We start from the raw sequence: 17,486 nt of genomic DNA on the forward strand, positions 1-17,486 counted from the left end.
CAGTACTCCCTAAGGATGGGAAAGACCCATCGCTCCCAAAAAACTACAGGCCAATTTCACTAATCAATATTGACTGTAAGATCTTAGCAATGATACTTTCTGCACGTCTCCAAAAGGTGCTCCCGCAACTAGTTCATCCATCTCAAGCGGGCTTTCTAAAGCATAGGTTGTCCAGTGATAACACACGAATTTTGGCGCATGTCTTGGAGAAAGCTAAGCTTTTGGAAACCCCCACAGTGGCAATAACGTTAGATGCAGAAAAAGCCTTCGATAAGGTTGATTGGGCCTTTCTCGAAGCAGTCCTCAATAAATTTAACTTGGGGGATACATTTACACGGCTAGTGATGTCCCTTTATTGCTGCCCCTCGGCACGAGTCAGAGCGGGAGGATCGTTTTCGTCCTCCTTTTGCTTGAAACAAGGTACGAGACAAGGGTGCCCCCTATCACCATCGTTGTTTTTATTGGCAATCGAACCGTTCCTACACCATATAAGAAAAGATCCTAAAATCACAGGTATACCGTTTGGAGACTGCACGATCAAGTTGACCGCATATGCGGATGATGTGCTTGTCCTATCTGAAAGGGCGGATGAGGCAGTGTCTGCACTCATGTCGGACATTGAAGACTTTTCGAAGGTATCGGGTTACAAGCTAAATAAAGACAAGACGGAGGTTAAACTGCTGAACAATATAGGGGATAAGGGGATCCTGGGGGATTCTGGTCTTACATGGCAGCCCAAATGCTTTAAGTACCTGGGGTTGGACTTTGATAAGGATTTAGTCTCCGCTCTAAAAATAAATGAAGAATCGACTCTGAAAAAAATATCCACCCTTCTAGAAAGTTGGTCCCCAAAATTTCTGTCATGGTGGGGCAGGGCTGAGACTCTCAAAATGATGTCGACACCCTTAGTTAACTACCTGGCCAGTATGCTCCCCATGACGTTCTCTAATAATTTTGTCCTGAAAATAGACCAGCTGTTTGGTAACTTCCTGTGGCGGGGCAAAAAAGCCAGGATATCTCTAAAGAAACTGCAACTGGCAAAAGATAAAGGCGGCCTGGGTCTGCCATCGTTCAGGAACTACCAGACAGCCTTTCTTTGTAAACAAGGTGCTCAATGGTTGATTAAATCGCCAACTTACACTCCTGTGTGGATTGACATCGAGAAGTCATTAGTTGGCAATGCCCCACTTGAATCTTTACTCACCATGGATCTATCCCACCTGCCTCACTCCAGATATATAATGTTAAATACCAGAAGGGCCCTACTCAGACTTGACCAATCCCATAAAACCACATTGACATTCTCTAAATCATCATGTATGTCATTATGGAGAAACCCCTATCTTAAACACGTGGGCGTGGAACTCTTCTGGGAGTCATGGTCCGGGAATGGTATTAATCTCGCAGGAGATTTGTATGAGAATAGCGAACCAATCCCGTTCTCAAGCTTACAGACGAAATTTGACCTGTCCCCGATAGACTTCTATAACTTTCTAAAAGTCAAGGCGACACTTACCAGCCGTAACTTCAAACCCTACACTCCGTGGCTGACAACACATCTCCCACGCATTATGCACACAGGTCACTTCGTTTCCAAGGTGTATAAACTGTTGCTACCGATGCCTAGCAAATCTCACAGAATTGTGGAGGCGAAATGGGAAGCGGAACCTAACTCCACAGGAATAGAGTTGGATTGGGAACTGATTCATAAGTCAGCACTTGCCCACAAAATATCACCCATTCTTTTCCAGACAAAGTATATGCTCATAAATAGGTCCTTCTGGACTCCCGAAAAGCTATTTAAATGTAAGTTACGTGACTCTCCGGAGTGCTGGAACTGCCAGTCAGGGACTGGTGATCTCCCTCACATGCTATTCAAATGCCCCCTACTGAGTGAATACTGGGAGAAAATATTTGTATGCATTCATCATGTATTTAAGATAAAGCCAATGGAGGAATTTATATATGTCATTCTAGGGGGGCTGGAACCGCGATTAACAGATGTGCATGACCGCCAGCTTTTGGATTTAATGTTGACATTGGCTTGTAAAGTTGTTTTATGCAAGTGGAAATGTGCTAAGGAAGTAAATTTCAAGATTTGGCAGGAATGGCTGTCTTTCCTAAGAGGTGCCACGAATCAGGCGCTACAGTCCTCTACGTGGTGTCCATCCAATAAGAAGTTGTGGAAGTCACTAGACAATTCATCCCTTCATTTTGAGCCGCCTTGAAGTGATATGACCTTGTAATAGTACCTTGGATGTATGGGTGTGAACCTAGTCCGTATGTTAAGCTATTCCCATTACATCCACACGTCGAGTGTTTAACAACTTAATCAACAACCATGTGGCAAGCAAGAGTGTTCCTTCTCTTTATCTTTATTATTTGTAGTTTCTGTACTGGTCTGACAACATCTGTATCAATTCACTTTTGATGGAAGATTTAATGTAATGTCTTTTGCTTTTGTTTTCTTACTTCAATAAAAATGATTTGAAATAAAAAAAAAGAACTTTAAATGTGGGTGTTCCGAAAGCAAGGGAAGAGAAAGGAAACACGACAATGCACAAGGAAAACGCAAAGCACAATAGCTGGCATCAGTTGTGCACAACATGTGCACCAACCTTACCAATATTCTGAGATGTGCAGGATGGATTGTTGTGAATGTAAAATTGGTTGCAATTCAAAGAGGAAAGTAACATTTGTCACAGCAGATCCGGCTGCGAATGGTTTACTCACCTTAATAGGAGAAATCAGTTCAGCAGTCTTTCCTTTAGGGCACAGACTGTTACCAGGCCAGAAGAAAAAGATACTAACTGTAGGTACAGATATTTTTGGGTGGATACATAATGTTCCTGTAGATTCCTCACAATGCAAATACACCAACAGGGCTTCATACTGGCCTGGAAAACGTTTTCCCCAGCAATGGCTTTCGAGCCATGACACCCCCTCCTGATGTGACATCACTGGGGTATATTGAGCACCGACGGGTGGGTTGTGTTCAGTTCCTGACAAATATAGTGCATAACATGTTTCCATACCGTGAGATCTTATTAGTTACAGTAGTAGCTCATCTGGGAGGAAGAAGGGCGGTGATGAATCTATAGAAAGATTATGGGGCATATTAGCAAGGCGGGCGATATGAAATTATTGCCGCTTTTGCGGCCGCTTGTGGCCGAGAAGCGGTGATAATTTCATCGCCCAATTAGCAAGCTGTTGCTAACAGCAGTTAGGGACAGTTTGTAGGCGATAGCGAGCGGTTTGGGGCCCGCTTTGCATGTCAGCGATATTTATCGCTAATGACATGCAAAATGGGTGTAGCCAACGCAGGTGTAGCGATGAAAAAATTTGCGTTAAGCGTGATGTTAGATGGGAAACCTAAGGGTCGGACGAGCAAGGGGGAGAGGTCTCCTGGCGAGGGTCCTCTCCTCAGATCGTACGGACGAGCAACCACCCCCCCACAGATGGACGCCACACAAAGATAGGTTCTTAACACTTTTTAACACTTTTATCGGTATTCTTAGGCAGGTTATCTTAACGATACAGAAGAAACAGGATACTGGGATCCCTTCAATTCTAGTCTCTGTGGGAAGGGGGTATCGGTACAGTCTCGCTACCGGTCTGATACAGAGATATCTGGCGTACAGCTCTCAATCCTCGAGCTGGAGGGTTCTCTGGTAGGGGCCGCGGCAGCGCCAGCAGGCCTTCAAGGATGGTTCATGAAGATGAGCCGTGGCAGCGCCAGCAGGACTCCAAGGATATTTCACGAAGATCGGCAGCGCCAGCAGGACTCCAAGGATGGTTCACGAAGATGGGCCGCAGCAGCGCCAGCAGGACCCCAAGGATGGTTCACGAAGATGAGCCGTGGCAGCGCCAGCAGGCCTTCAAGGATGGTTCATGAAGATGAGCCGCGGCAGCGCCAGCAGGACTCCAAGGATCGTTCACAAAGATGAGCCGCGGCAGCGCCAGCAGAACTCCAAGGAGGGTTCACGAAGATGAGCCGCGGCAGCGCCAGCAGGCCTCCAAGGATGAGTTTGTCTCGGTGTCTCTCGACTCCAGGATACAACTGCCTTCCGGCTCTGGAGCTGCAGGGGGGTGGAGTCAGCGCCCAGGGCGGCCGGGGGCGATCGAAACCAGGCGGATGGGGGACCATCGAAACTCTTTCTCCCATTGACTCGCCAAGTGGTCTCTTTATCCCCTGGGTGGATGGTGGTGCCTCAATGTCGGGGCTTGGCTGGGCCTGAGGCTGAGGTCGACCCGAGGCCATGTGGTCATGGAGGGTCCAAGATGGCGGCTGGGCCGGAGACGGTGGTTCAGGAAAGGGCCCGGGCCAGCTGAGAAGGTTGCGGATATGAGTTTGAGTCGGGGAAGAGCCGGGAGCAGCCCGGAGGGGCGGAAGGTGCGGCTCCCATCCGGGGAACAGGGGCAGCAGCGGTCCGGGACCCACCATGCGGGAGGGGTCGGACCACGCCACGAGGCCGGGTCCAACATGCGTCCCCCCCAGCTGAAGGCAGGGAGAGTCACCCATCCTCTTGGGTATTCTCCTCGCCGAGGCGGAAGAAGCGGGACAGGCCGTCTGCGTTGGCGTGGTCGTTGCCTGGGCGATGCTCCACAGTGAAGTCCATCCCTTGCAGGGAGATGGACCAACGCAACAGCTTCGGATTCCCTCCTCGCATCTGCATCAGCCATTGCAGAGGTCGGTGGTCCGTTTGCACCCGGAAGTGGGTACCGAAGAGATAGGGTTGGAGCTTCTTGAGGGCCCACACCACGGCGAAGGCCTCTCGCTCTATGGTGCTCCAGCGCTGTTCTCGGGGCAGCAGACGTCGGCTGATGAAGGCTACTGGCTGGTCAACTCCCTCTGCATTGATTTGGGAGAGAATGGCTCCGACGCCGTGATCGGAGGCATCGGTCTGTACTATGAATTCCCGGCTGTAGTCGGGGGCTTGGAGCACTGGTGCGGTGCACATTGCTGTCTTGAGGGTCTCAAAGGCGGCCTGACACTCAGGGGTTCAGTGTACCTTCGGTGGGTGCTTCTTTGACGTGAGTTCTGTGAGGGGCCCCACAATGCTGCCATAGTCTTTCACGAAGTGCCGGTAGTATCCGGTGAGCCCCAGGAAGGCTCGGACCTCTGTTTGGGTGACCGGAGGTTCCCAGGCCCGGATGGCGGCGATCTTGGGTTGGAGGGGGGCCTCCTGGCCACTTCCCACCTGGTGCCCCAGGTAGGTCACGGACCCTTGGCCGATTTGGCACTTGCTGGCCTTGATTGTTAGTCCTGCCCGCCGGAGGGCGGCCAAGACCTCCCGGAGGTGTTGGAGGTGTTCGGCCCAGTGGAGACTGTACACGGCAATATCGTCCAGATAGGCGGCGCTGAACTCCTCCAGCCCCGCCAGCACCTTGTTCACGAGTCTCTGGAACGTGGCGGGGGTGTTTTTCATCCCTAAGGGCATCACCTTGAAGTGGTAGTGGCCATCCGGGGTGGAGAAGGCGGATCGCTCCTTGGCGCCCGGGGTGAGGCCGATCTGCCAGTAGCCCGCAGTCAGGTCAAAGGTGCTCAGGTAGCGGGCGGCCCCCAGGCGGTCGATCAGCTCATCAGCCCAAGAGATGGGGTGAGCGTCTGTTCTGGTGACGGCGTTCAAGCCCCGGTAGTCCACACAAAATCTGAGTTCTGGGGCGACGCCAGGGGCGGCGGCCTTGGGGACCAGCACGACTGGGCTGGCCCAGGGGCTGTCGGAGGGCTCGATCACTCCTAGAGCCAGCATCTTGGACACTTCCGACTGGATACAGGCGCTTACCCGATCGGGAACTCGGTGGGTCCTGTGCCGGATAGGGGGGCTATCCCCGGTGTAGACATCGTGGAGGCACCAGGGAGTGACCCCGGGGGTGAGGGAGAATAGATCGGCAAATTGCTGTAGCAAGTCTTGGCAGCTTTGGCGTTGTGCTGGGGTCAGGGCGGAAGAGAGGTTGACTCCTTCCACAGAGCCGTCTTTTTCGAGGGTCTTCAGGAGGTCGGGGAGGGGCTCGGAGTCCTCTTCTGCCCCACTGTCGGTAGCCATCAGGAGGCTAAGTTCTGAGCGCACAAAGTGAGGCTTAAGTCGATTGGCATGGAGGACCCGGAGGGGGTTCCTGGGGGACTCCAGGTCCACCAGGTAGGTGACGGGGCCCTTGCGCTCCACCACCTTGAAGGGTCCTGTCCATTTGTCCTGGAGGGCGCAAGGTTCGACCGGGGACATGACCCAGACCTGTTGTCCCGGCTCGAACTCAATGGACGAGGCGTTTTGATCGTACCAACGTTTCATGTCCTCTTGGCTGGCTTCGAGGTTGGCCTTCGCAAGTTCCCTGAACCGCCGAGTCTGGTTCCGGAGGGTCAAGAGGTACCTGTACACATCAGGAGGAGCATTCTGGGGGGTCACCTCCCATCCCTCTTTGACCAGACTTAGGGGACCCCGGACGGGGTGCCCATACAATAGTTCGAAGGGGCTGAATTCCAGGGACTTCTGTGGGACCTCCCGGCAGGCAAATAGGAGGCAGGGCAGCAGCATGCCCCATTGGCATCGTAAGGGCTCCTCCAGGCCCATGATCATACCCTTGAGGGTGCGATTGAAGCGTTCCACTAGTCCGTTCCCTTGCGGGTGGTAGGGGGTCGTAAATTTGTAGGTGACCCCGCACTGTTGCCATAGGGACTTCATGTATCGGGAGATGAAGTTCGTGCCCCGATCACTGACAACTTCTCGGGGGAAGCCCACCCGCGAGAAGATCCCCATCAGGCGCTGTCACGGTCCGGAGAGGTATGGCTTCGGGATAGCGGGTGGCATGGTCCACCAGGACGAGTATGAACCGGTGACCTTGCGATGTCCGGGGCTCCAGGGGCCCCACAATGTCAATCCCCACCCGTTCAAAGGGAGTGTTGACGATTGGAAAGGGTTGCAGGGGGACCTTTAGTTTTTGGCCGCTCTTCCCGCTGGCTTGGCAGGTGGGGCAGGCTCGGCAGTGGTTGATCACATCGTTCCTCATCTTGGGCCAGTAGAAATGGGTCACCTAGTGGCTGTAAGTTTTGTCCTGCCCCAGGTGCCCAGCGAGAGGTACATCATGAGCCAGGTTCAGGAGGAAGTCTCTGAATCGGAGGGGGACTACCAGCACCCGGCTGGCCCCTAGCTCGGCAATGTTCTGCTCACTGTAGAGGAGCTCATTGTCCCAATAGACCCAGTGAGCCCCCGAGGCATCCCCTGCGCTCTGGGCTGCAGCTTGCTGTCGGATCCCCTCGAGGGAGGGACATGTTTTTTGTTCTTGGCGGAACTGTTCTTGAGTGGGGCCACCTTCCTGGCGCCACTGGGCCAGCTCCGGGAGGTCGCGGAGTGGCTCAGATGCTTCGTCGTTGGGCCCCGGTGGACCGGCCTCGGGGGTGGTGTCTTCAGTGATGACGGGCGGTGGAGGTTCGGGCCACTCGGGTTCTTCAGTGGAGGGGATGGCGCGGGCGGCCATGGATCGGGTCGTCGCACAGACCCATTCAGGAAGGCCAAGCATCCCCAGGTGCTCCCTTCGTTCAACAGCTGCCCAGGGGGAGCTCTCCAGGTCGTTCCCCAGGAGACAGTCTACGGGGCATCGTCTCGGACGGTCACTTTCAGCATGCCCGACACTCACCCCCATTCGAAGGGGACGCGGGCCATCTGGCACAGGCTCTCAGAGTTGTCCGCAGACCGTACGGGGCATAGTACGTTGGGCAAGATTTGATCTGGGGTCACCAGATGGCAACGGACGGCTGTCACACTGGCTCCCGTGTCGCGGAGGGCTTCGGCCCGGTGTCCATTAATGGTGACCCACTGGCTGTACTTCTGCGTGTTGGCCGGGATGGGGGCCCGTGGGACCATGTCTCTCTCCCCTAGACATACCAGGGACATGGCTGTGGGTTCCCACTCTGTCTGGTATTGTTCACAATCTTCGGCTTCTTCTTCGCCTTGTTCTTCTCCGAGGGCGACGGCGGTGATCTGGCGGTTCAGTGGACCTGTGGCATTGGCCGGCTGGGTTCTTGGACAGTTGGGGTCATTGGCATAATGACCGGGTCGCTGGCATTTGTGGCGGACAACGTTGGAGCGGAATCCCGGCCGTGTCTGAGGGGCTTCCTCTTCCGGCCGGGGACAGGGGAGTGCTGGTGGGGGGCAGCGTGGCGGTGTCCCTGCCCCGACCCTGGCCTCCTCCTCCTCCTCACAGACTGTGGGACCCCTGGGAGGCTCGGCCTTGGTCGCCCGCCCAGTTCCGGGGGACCCGGGTGCTCTCCCATGGATCCGCTTCAATGGCGAGTTTCCGGGGCTCGGTCAGTTTGCTGTCGAGGAGATGCTGCCTTAGTTCAACGAAACAGTTATTGGAGAGGTGTTCCCACACAATGAGATCGACCAATTGTTCGTAGGTGGTGACCTGGCTGCCTTTGATCCACCCCTCTAAGGCTCTGCTGAAAAAGTTCACATATTCTACCCAGGTGGTACCAGGGATCCTTTTACAGTCTCGGAATCGCTGCCGGTACATCTCGGGGGTGAGCCCATAGCGAGTGAGAAGGGCGGCTTTCATATGCTCGTAGGAGGTCATCTCAGGGTCGGGGAGCTGTAGCAGGGCATCTCTTCCTTCGTTGACGAATCTCCCCCACAACCCGGCCCCCCAGTCTTTTCGCGGGACACGGTGGGAGGTCATGGCTACCTCGTAGGCCTTGAACCATTGCTGGATGTCGTCGTTCCGGTAGTACTCTCGGACGACATCTTTGGGAATGTGGACCTTGGTGTCCGCAGAGGGAGTGGAGCTCTGGTTCTCGGAGACGCCGAGGTCCCTGTTTTGTTTTCTAATTTCTAGTTCTTTTAAACCGCGCTCGTGTTCGTACGCGAGCTTCTTCTCCTCCAGCTCCCTCTGGCTTATTTTCTCTTCCCGTTCTCCCTGTAGTCGTAAGTGTTCAAGAGCTATCTTCTTTTCCGCTAGTTTCAGTTCCCCATCTAAGCGGAGTCTAGCCAGTTCCAACTCGTGGAGCCGGCTCCTCTCTCGTTCTCGGGCCTCCTCGGGAGAGAGGCCCGCGCTTCTCTCCTCCTCGGGGGTTGCAATGATTTCCGTGGTCGCGATGTTTTCGTTTTGGGGTGGTGACGCTCCCGTCTCCACCCAAGTCTCCAAAGAGTGCTTGAGATCGTCTTTGGTGCTTAGTCACGTGGTAGCGATACCCAAGTCTATGCAGAATTGCTTCAATTCCTTGTGACTGTACTCTTCCAGCCATTCCATCTTGAATTTTGCAGTTGTTCCGGTTCCTTTCTTCGACATGGTCGCTGTGTGTTTTTCGTTTGTAGTGGGGCGAGTTACTCTCCGTACGATTTGGGTCGGCTCGAATCGCGCCGCTGGCCACTAATGTTAGACGGGAAACTTGAGGGTCGGCCGAGCAAGGGGGAGAGGTCTCCTGACGAGGGTCCTCTCCTCAGATCGTACGGACGAGCAACCACCCCCCCACAGATGGACGCCACACAAAGATAGGTTCTTAACACTTTTATCGGTATTCTTAGGCAGGTTATCTTAACGATACAGAAGGAACAGGATACTGGGATCCCTTCAATTCTAAACTCTGTGGGAAGGGGGTAGCGGGACAGTCTCGGTGCCGGTCTGGTACAGGGATATCTGGCGTACAGCTCTCAATCCTCGAGCTGGAGGGTTCTCTGGTAGGGGCCGTGGCAGCGCCAGCAGGCCTTCGAGGATGGTTCACGAAGATGAGCTGCGGCAGCGCCAGCAGGACTCCAAGGATTTTTCACAAAGATGGGCTGCGGCAGCGCCAGCAGGACTCCAAGGATGGTTCACGAAGATGGGCCGCGGCAGCGCCAGCAGGACCCCAAGGATGGTTCACGAAGATGAGCCGCAGCAGCGCCAGCAGGCCTTCAAGGATGGTTCACGAAGATGAGCCGCGGCAGCGCCAGCAGGACTCCGCGGCAGCGCCAGCAGGACTCCAAGGATGGATCACGAAGATGAGCCGCGCGGCAGCGCCAGCAGGACTCCAAAGATGGTTCACGAAGATGAGCCGTGGCAGCGCCAGCAGGCCTCCAAGGATGAGTTTGTCTCGGTGTCTCTCGACTCCAGGATACAACTGCCTTCCGGCTCTGGAGCTGCCCCAGTTATAAGTCTGGTGCCCTTTGATGTCCGGACCCTCGCACTTGGAGGTCGGGGGGTCCGGGATGAGTGAGTCCAGACACCAGGCAGGGGGGTGGAGCCAGCGCCCAGAGCGGCCGGGGGCGATCGAAACCAGGCAGATGGGGGACCATCGAAACTCTTTCTCCCATTGACTCGCCAAGTAGTCTGTTTATCCCCTGGGTGGATGGTGGTGCCTCGATGTCGGGGCATGGCTGGGCCTGAGGCTGAGGTCGACCCAAGGCCACGAGTCCTGGTCGTGGAGGGTCCAAGATGGCGGCTGGGCCGGAGACGGTGGTTCGGGAAAGGGCCCGGGCCAGCTGAGAAGGTTGCCGATATGAGTTTGAGTTCCGTCGGGGAAGAGCCGGTGGCGGCCCGGAGGGGCGGAAGGTGCGGCTCCCGTCAGGGAACAGGGGCAGCGGCAGTCCGGGACCCGCCATGTGGGAGGGGTCGGACCACGCCACGAGGCCGGGTCCAACACGTGAATATCGCTGAAAACGAATGCTTGCTCAGACCACTTCTTAACCTGTATATCCAATGGGAGTTGGATATTCAGGTTAAGACCCTATTGGCGTTATTGCCTGAAAATCGCTGCATTTCCAGCGATGTTCACGCATTAAGCCACTATCGCCGGATATTTAATCGCATTTGAGATAAACGTTGCTAACAGCACGTTATCTCTGTGATAAAATCTGGCGATGCACAGCAATAGAAAAATTGTCGCAAAGCTTATTTAGTGATAAATATAGCTAGTTGTTGATAATTTGCCCCTATGTATCTACCAGAAATACCACAACCGAAGGTAAGGTTTTTGTTTCTTCTGTTCTTTCTGCTGATTTCTCACCTATAAATGAGTCCTAAAGCAGTGAGGTGTGACTCTGTACTGCCAATTAGCCAAAATAATGATGAAACATTACTCGGGATCAATGCTCAGGCATAGTACCCATCAAAGCATGCCTGAGACATGAGTAAATAGAGCTTTGTATTCATATTTGAATTTTTGAATTTAAAAACATTTGTATAGCGCGCTTATACCACGCGGTTTCTTGGCGATGCCAGGAGGAGCTCATAGCATTCCGGTAATGGTTGTATGACGGAACAATGCAGAGAAAGACTTTGCATTCCTTTACAATGCATTTCTCACCCCACATTTATTTAAACCGAATGTGCTTTTACAATGCATGTCATCACCATGCATTGTTTATATAAATGTAAACAATGTATTTGTGGGGGGAGACCCCCACACCTCACAACTTAACTTAAATGCAAGGGGAATACATGCGTTGTAAAGACATATATGTTGTAAAGATATGCATGGTGAAGACACTCGTAAAGACTGTTTCCTCCTGGCAACCACATAGCCATGATATTACCAAACAAGACAACTCTGAGAAGGGCTGTGGAAACTCTCATGCAATGTGCTCTAATAATCTCTGGATGGTCATTCTTGGCCTTTGTTTTGCTGATATTAGTACAATGGATGACCCAATGCAAAAAAGTCACCTCCTTACCTGTTTGTCCAATGAAGTCAACAAAAAGCTGATCATCAACTCTGTCCTTTCATGCATGGTCAATGTCATACGACACTGTATGCCTGGGTGGATTTAGAGGAGGAAAGAATATGGGAGAGCAATAGTCTGTGTAATGAGGAATGCAGAAACCACCTTCGGTAAGAAGGATGGACTTGTGCGAAGAACTAACTTATCTGGGTAGACAAATGTGAGGGTGAAAGAACTGAGAGGTCCTGAAGTTCTCTGACCTGAGGAGTCGAAGTATACGTCACTAACAAAACAGTTTTCATAGTAAGGAGTGGAACTGTGCATCGAAAGTCAAAATAAGGGTCAAATCCCACTAAGAAACACTAAACATAATAGAAGGGAACAAGTAAAGTAAACCTTTCAGAAAAGGTGCCTCTAGTGACAATCTATGTTAATAGCAACAAGGGGCCCCAACTCAGTCAACAGGGGACCTCGGGGAACAATTCTTTCGAACAACAGTGGTCCCATGCACATTCAAGTAAAAGACCAATAAATATAGACGAAGTCAATTCTATATTTAGAATGACATGTCCAGCCGGACAGAGGTCCTTCAAGTTTACTTAATAAACAATGTTTTCACAAGATAAAACAAAGATACCTTCCACAGGACCCCTGTGTGGTACACAAGCCTGTGCCCAACACTTGCGGGGTGTATACAGTTGGAGAAAGATAGGAAAGGTTTTTAAGGCAAACAAGCGTTCTTCTGTTCATATGTTGATTATACAGAACATATCAAATAGCACCATTACATCAATTTTAGCAATCAAAATACTTGTATACGGTGCTTAAACAGGTCGACGGCGTTTCGGTCCCCCTAAAGAGTCATGGGGACCATCATCAGGACAAACAAATAATTGCCTTTATCGCTAACCCTCAAAATACCTGAAAGGAAAGTAATAGGAGAAAAAATGGGGAAAAATACACAAGCTTTAAGAACAGAGCACCAATAATTTCAGAACAAGTGACTCTCTGTGTAGAGTGCAACCAGCCGTGACCGGGGTGAATAAGTGGCCGGGTTTCCACGAACAATGTTTATACGCAAGTGAGTAGGTGGTGGCAGCGTAGTGGAGCAAGCCAGTCGGCGTTTTAAGGGTGTCTAGAGCCTAATGCCTAATAGAGAGCGGCAATCGGGCGTGAAGTACATTCAAGTCCACGAGGTGACTAATAATGCCTAATGTGGTTGTCGGATTTCCTAGAGAATTATTTCTATGCGAGTGAAAGGGTGGTGCAGCATGGTGCAGCAAGCTGGTCGGCGTGGTGAAGAGGCTAGTAATTGGTGCCTCGTGCTGGATGGAAATCGGCAGTTGGGCATAGCGTACGTACACGAGGTGACTAGTAATGCCTTGTGTGGTAGTGCCTATTTAGAATCGGAAGTGGTAGTATCATGCCTCTATTGCGGTTGGGTAACGGTTAAAAAGGACCTCAAACTGTTTACCGAGGCAGGCAGGTTTCAGAGAGAACGGAGGTCCGTGGCGTGACGAATAATCCAGGTGAGTTTTCCACTGCTGTGTGGGCTGGAGGCGATTAAGTGGTGCTGTGATGGGGGCGTGGCCGGCAGGGAGAGGAGCCCAGCTGACTACGGGCGCGCGGGGACTCCTGGAACTTTGAGTCCACCCGCTCTACCCTCGCAGCCCTGCCGGTGTCCCAACGAAGCCCCAGGCAAATTACCCACAGCTGCTTGAGTCTGCGAAGCGGGACCCGCGCAGCGGGTCCGGCGAGCAGCAGTGGCTCAGCAGGCAGGTTTCAGAGAGAACGGAGGTCCGTGGCGTGACGAATAATCCAGGTGAGTTTTCCACTGCTGTGTGGGCTGGAGGCGATTAAGTGGTGCTGTGATGGGGGCGTGGCCGGCAGGGAGAGGAGCCCAGCTGACTACGGGCGCGCGGGGACTCCTGGAACTTTGAGTCCACCCGCTCTACCCTCGCAGCCCTGCCGGTGTCCCAACGAAGCCCCAGGCAAATTACCCACAGCTGCTTGAGTCCGCGAAGCGGGACCCGCGCAGCGGGTCCGGCGAGCAGCAGCGGCTCAGCAGGCAGGTTTCAGAGAGAACGGAGGTCCGTGGCGTGACGAATAATCCAGGTGAGTTTTCCACTGCTGTGTGGGCTGGAGGCGATTAAGTGGTGCTGTGATGGGTGCGTGGCCGGCAGGGAGAGGAGCCCAGCTGACTACGGGCGCGCGGGGACTCCTGGAACTTTGAGTCCACCCGCTCTATCCTCGTAGCCCTGCCGGTGTCCCAACGAAGCCCCAGGCAAATTACCCATAGCTGCTTGAGTCCGCGAAGCGGGACCCGCGCAGCGGGTCCGGCGAGCAGCAGCGGCTCAGCAGGCAGGTTTCAGAGAGAACGGAGGTCTGTGGCGTGACGAATAATCCAGGTGAGTTTTCCACTGCTGTGTGGGCTGGAGGCGATTAAGTGGTGCTGTGATGGGGGTGTGGCCGGCAGGGAGAGGAGCCCAGCTGACTACGGGCACGCGGGGACTCCTGGAACTTTGAGTCCACCCGCTCTACCCTCGCAGCCCTGGCGGTGTCCCAACGAAGCCCCAGGCAAATTACCCACAGCTGCTTGAGTCCGCGAAGCGGGACCCGCGCAGCGGGTCCGGCGAGCAGCAGCGGCTCAGCAGGCAGGTTTCAGAGAGAACGGAGGTCCGTGGCGTGACGAATAATCCAGGTGAGTTTTCCCGATTCTTCTCTATTGAGCATACGGGTTAGGTCGCCTCCTCTGGGTGGTATGATGATTTGTGTGATAACAGTCCACCGGATCTCATTCTCAGTATGTCCTTTGTCTACAAAATGTTCAACCAAGCATATAATTGTCCGGAAAGTAAAAACAATTTCTGAAATGTATTGACTGTTTTTTCAGACTGTCACCTTGCATGAATTCTCACTGTAAACACGCATCACCTAAGATGGCCACCTCAATATGCACCCCTTGTTTATGTCCATGCTCACAACCTCGCGTGCACTGTCCAATTCCTGTACACCCGCCCCTTCTTTACTTCCTGGTCCGGCTGTTCACACACGCCAGGGAAATTCTCCATGACCGTCAATACCGGTGAGTAAACCAGCAGCCCTTGGCACGTTGCCCTTCTAGGCATGCTGCGAGTAAGATTCCTGATTTGCCTTTCTGTTTCAATAGGCTTACCCTGGCGTTGTCCGGTTACGATTCAGTAACACGGCTTTCCACGCCCTAACTGGGTAAGACTTTTTGCATGGTTTGATTCGCGTAGTATGTCTTAGTTGTTATTCTTCCCTTAATCTGGAGGTTCACTCTTCCATATTACTTTTCCATGTAGGTCTGTTGGTCCGGGTCGCGCTTATTACCAAAACGGCCCGTTATCACTCACACGCTGCCTCGGTAAGCAGTTTGAGGTCCTTTTTAACCGTTACCCAACCGCGATAGAGGCATGATACTACCACTTCCGATTCTAAATAGGCACTACCACACTAGGCATTACTAGTCACCTCGTGTACGTACACTATGCCCAACTGCCGATTTCCATCCAGCACGAGGCACCAATTACTAGCCTCTTCACCACGCCGACCAGCTTGCTGCACCATGCTGCACCACCCTTTCACTCGCATAGAAATAATTCTCTAGGAAACCCGACAACCACATTAGGCATTATTAGTCACCTCGTGGACTTGAATGTACTTCACGCCCGATTGCCGCTCTCTATTAGGCATTAGGCTCTAGACACCCTTAAAACGCCGACTGGCTTGCTCCACTACGCTGCCACCACCTACTCACTTGCGTATAAACATTGTTCGTGGAAACCCGGCCACTTATTCACCCCGGTCACGGCTGGTTGCACTCTACACAGAGAGTCACTTGTTCTGAAATTATTGGTGCTCTGTTCTTAAAGTTTGTGTATTTTTCCCCATTTTTTCTCCTATTTCTTTCCTTTCAGGTATTTTGAGGGTTAGTGATAAAGGCAATTATTTATTTGTCCTGATGATGGTCCACATGACCCTTTAGGGGGACCGAAACGCCGTCGACCTGCTTAAGCACCGTATACAAGTATTTTGATTGCTAAAATTGATGTAATGGTGCTATTTGATATGTTCTGTATAATCAACATATGAACAGAAGAACGCTTGTTTGCCTTAAGAACCTTTCCTATCTTTCTCCAACTGTATACACCCCGCAAGTGTTGGGCACAGGCTTGTGTACCACACAGGGGTCCTGTGGAAGGTATCTTTGTTTTATCTTGCTAAAACACTGTTTATTAAGTAAACTTGAAGGACCTCTGTCCGGCTGGACATGTCATTCTAAATATAGAATTGACTTCGTCTATATTTATTGGTCTTTTACTTGAATGTGCATGGGACCACTGTTGTTCGAAAGTCTAGTGACAATCTAAGCAGCGAAGGTTGATCAGGTAGACAAATGGAACCAGACAGGGACGCTTGATAACTCTCAACTGCAAGTGAATTACCAAAATATTTTTTTTTTTTAAATATTGTAGTGAAATAACATTGTGTTAAAAAATTGAGGGACGGAATACAGAAGGTAAGAATATGTTTTTAGGTATATATTATATAATTTTTTATATGTTGTTACACAGAGTATTAGTTACAATAACATATTAGGGTTAAATATTGTTTTCAAATTAATTAAATATACATAATTTTTGCTATTATATTATGTTTAGGTATTAGTATTAGTTTGATCATTGGGTTTGTTAGTATAGTTTGTAATGTGTAATTAAACATTTCTTACATTTAATTAGTAATGTACACTTTAGTGGTGGGTTGGTGAGTTTGTAGGAGATTAGAGTGGGACGTTATTTATAGTTAAATATTAAGTGGCTCATTACGATGTCGGGCGGATAGCTTCGTCCCCACACTGTCTCACATTCTTGATAACCGGCTTGCGCTCGGCAATAGAACAATCTATTTTTAGGTCTCGCCTAGCTATCGCAAAAGTGATACTTTGCGAGATAGTTACTGGGGCTTCTGAAAGTGCTCCCAAAGTCTGCAGGCGGATCGGGTACAGGGCATGTGCGCCGGGCGCGCGCACCATTTGTCAGCCTGCGTGATCACTTTCGCAGCCGATTTGATGTTCTCAGTGAGCCGCTCGGCCTCTGAGAACATCAAAGCGGCCGTGAAAGTGATCACCATTTGCCATCCGAAGGATTAGCACAATTAATTGCCTTGTTGCATGCCAGGACTTAAATTCCTGCCTCTTCGATCAGAGTAGAGGTGTTTATAATCTGCAGTATTAAAAGTGGCTTTACCGTCCCTCCTCCCAGCACTTGTTTTTTTATACTTATTGCATCTGTAGTGGCTGCATTTTTGATTGATAGAAAGCCTCAGCAACAACTGCCTGGAATAAGTTTGATGTTCCATCGTTCCTCCTATTCAGTCAGGGACATCAATGTTAAAATCTTCTGACTGCAGTTGCATATTTTACTAGGTTAAACACTGCTCTGTCTTCACTTTCAGCACAATCCTCCAATGTCAGCGTATGAATGTATATTTGGTTCCCTAACCATCCAATGTTTTTCGAAAGATTTGACATCTCCAGCTGTACCTCCCTGAATGCAGTATAACCATAATACATGTGTCGCTTGTTTTTATTTCACATCATGCAACTCACTCTTAAGATCAATAAATAAGGTTGGAGGAGCGTGGCCTGCCAAAGTAGAGGTTTCGCAGGATGCCAGCAATCTTCCGGGCTTCCAGTGAACATTCTGTAGCATCCGAGCCGCAGAGCAGTCCCACTGCAACTTGAATCAGGCCCATCTGCCCCTTCCCACTCTGTTGGGGCTCGCTCCAGCACCAATGGTCTTCTGCTGCTGATCAGCCATGACACTCTGCTCC

Source organism: Lissotriton vulgaris, chromosome 2_2 (genome assembly GCF_964263255.1).
Source record: "Lissotriton vulgaris chromosome 2_2, aLisVul1.2, whole genome shotgun sequence".
Taxonomy (NCBI): domain Eukaryota; kingdom Metazoa; phylum Chordata; class Amphibia; order Caudata; family Salamandridae; genus Lissotriton; species Lissotriton vulgaris.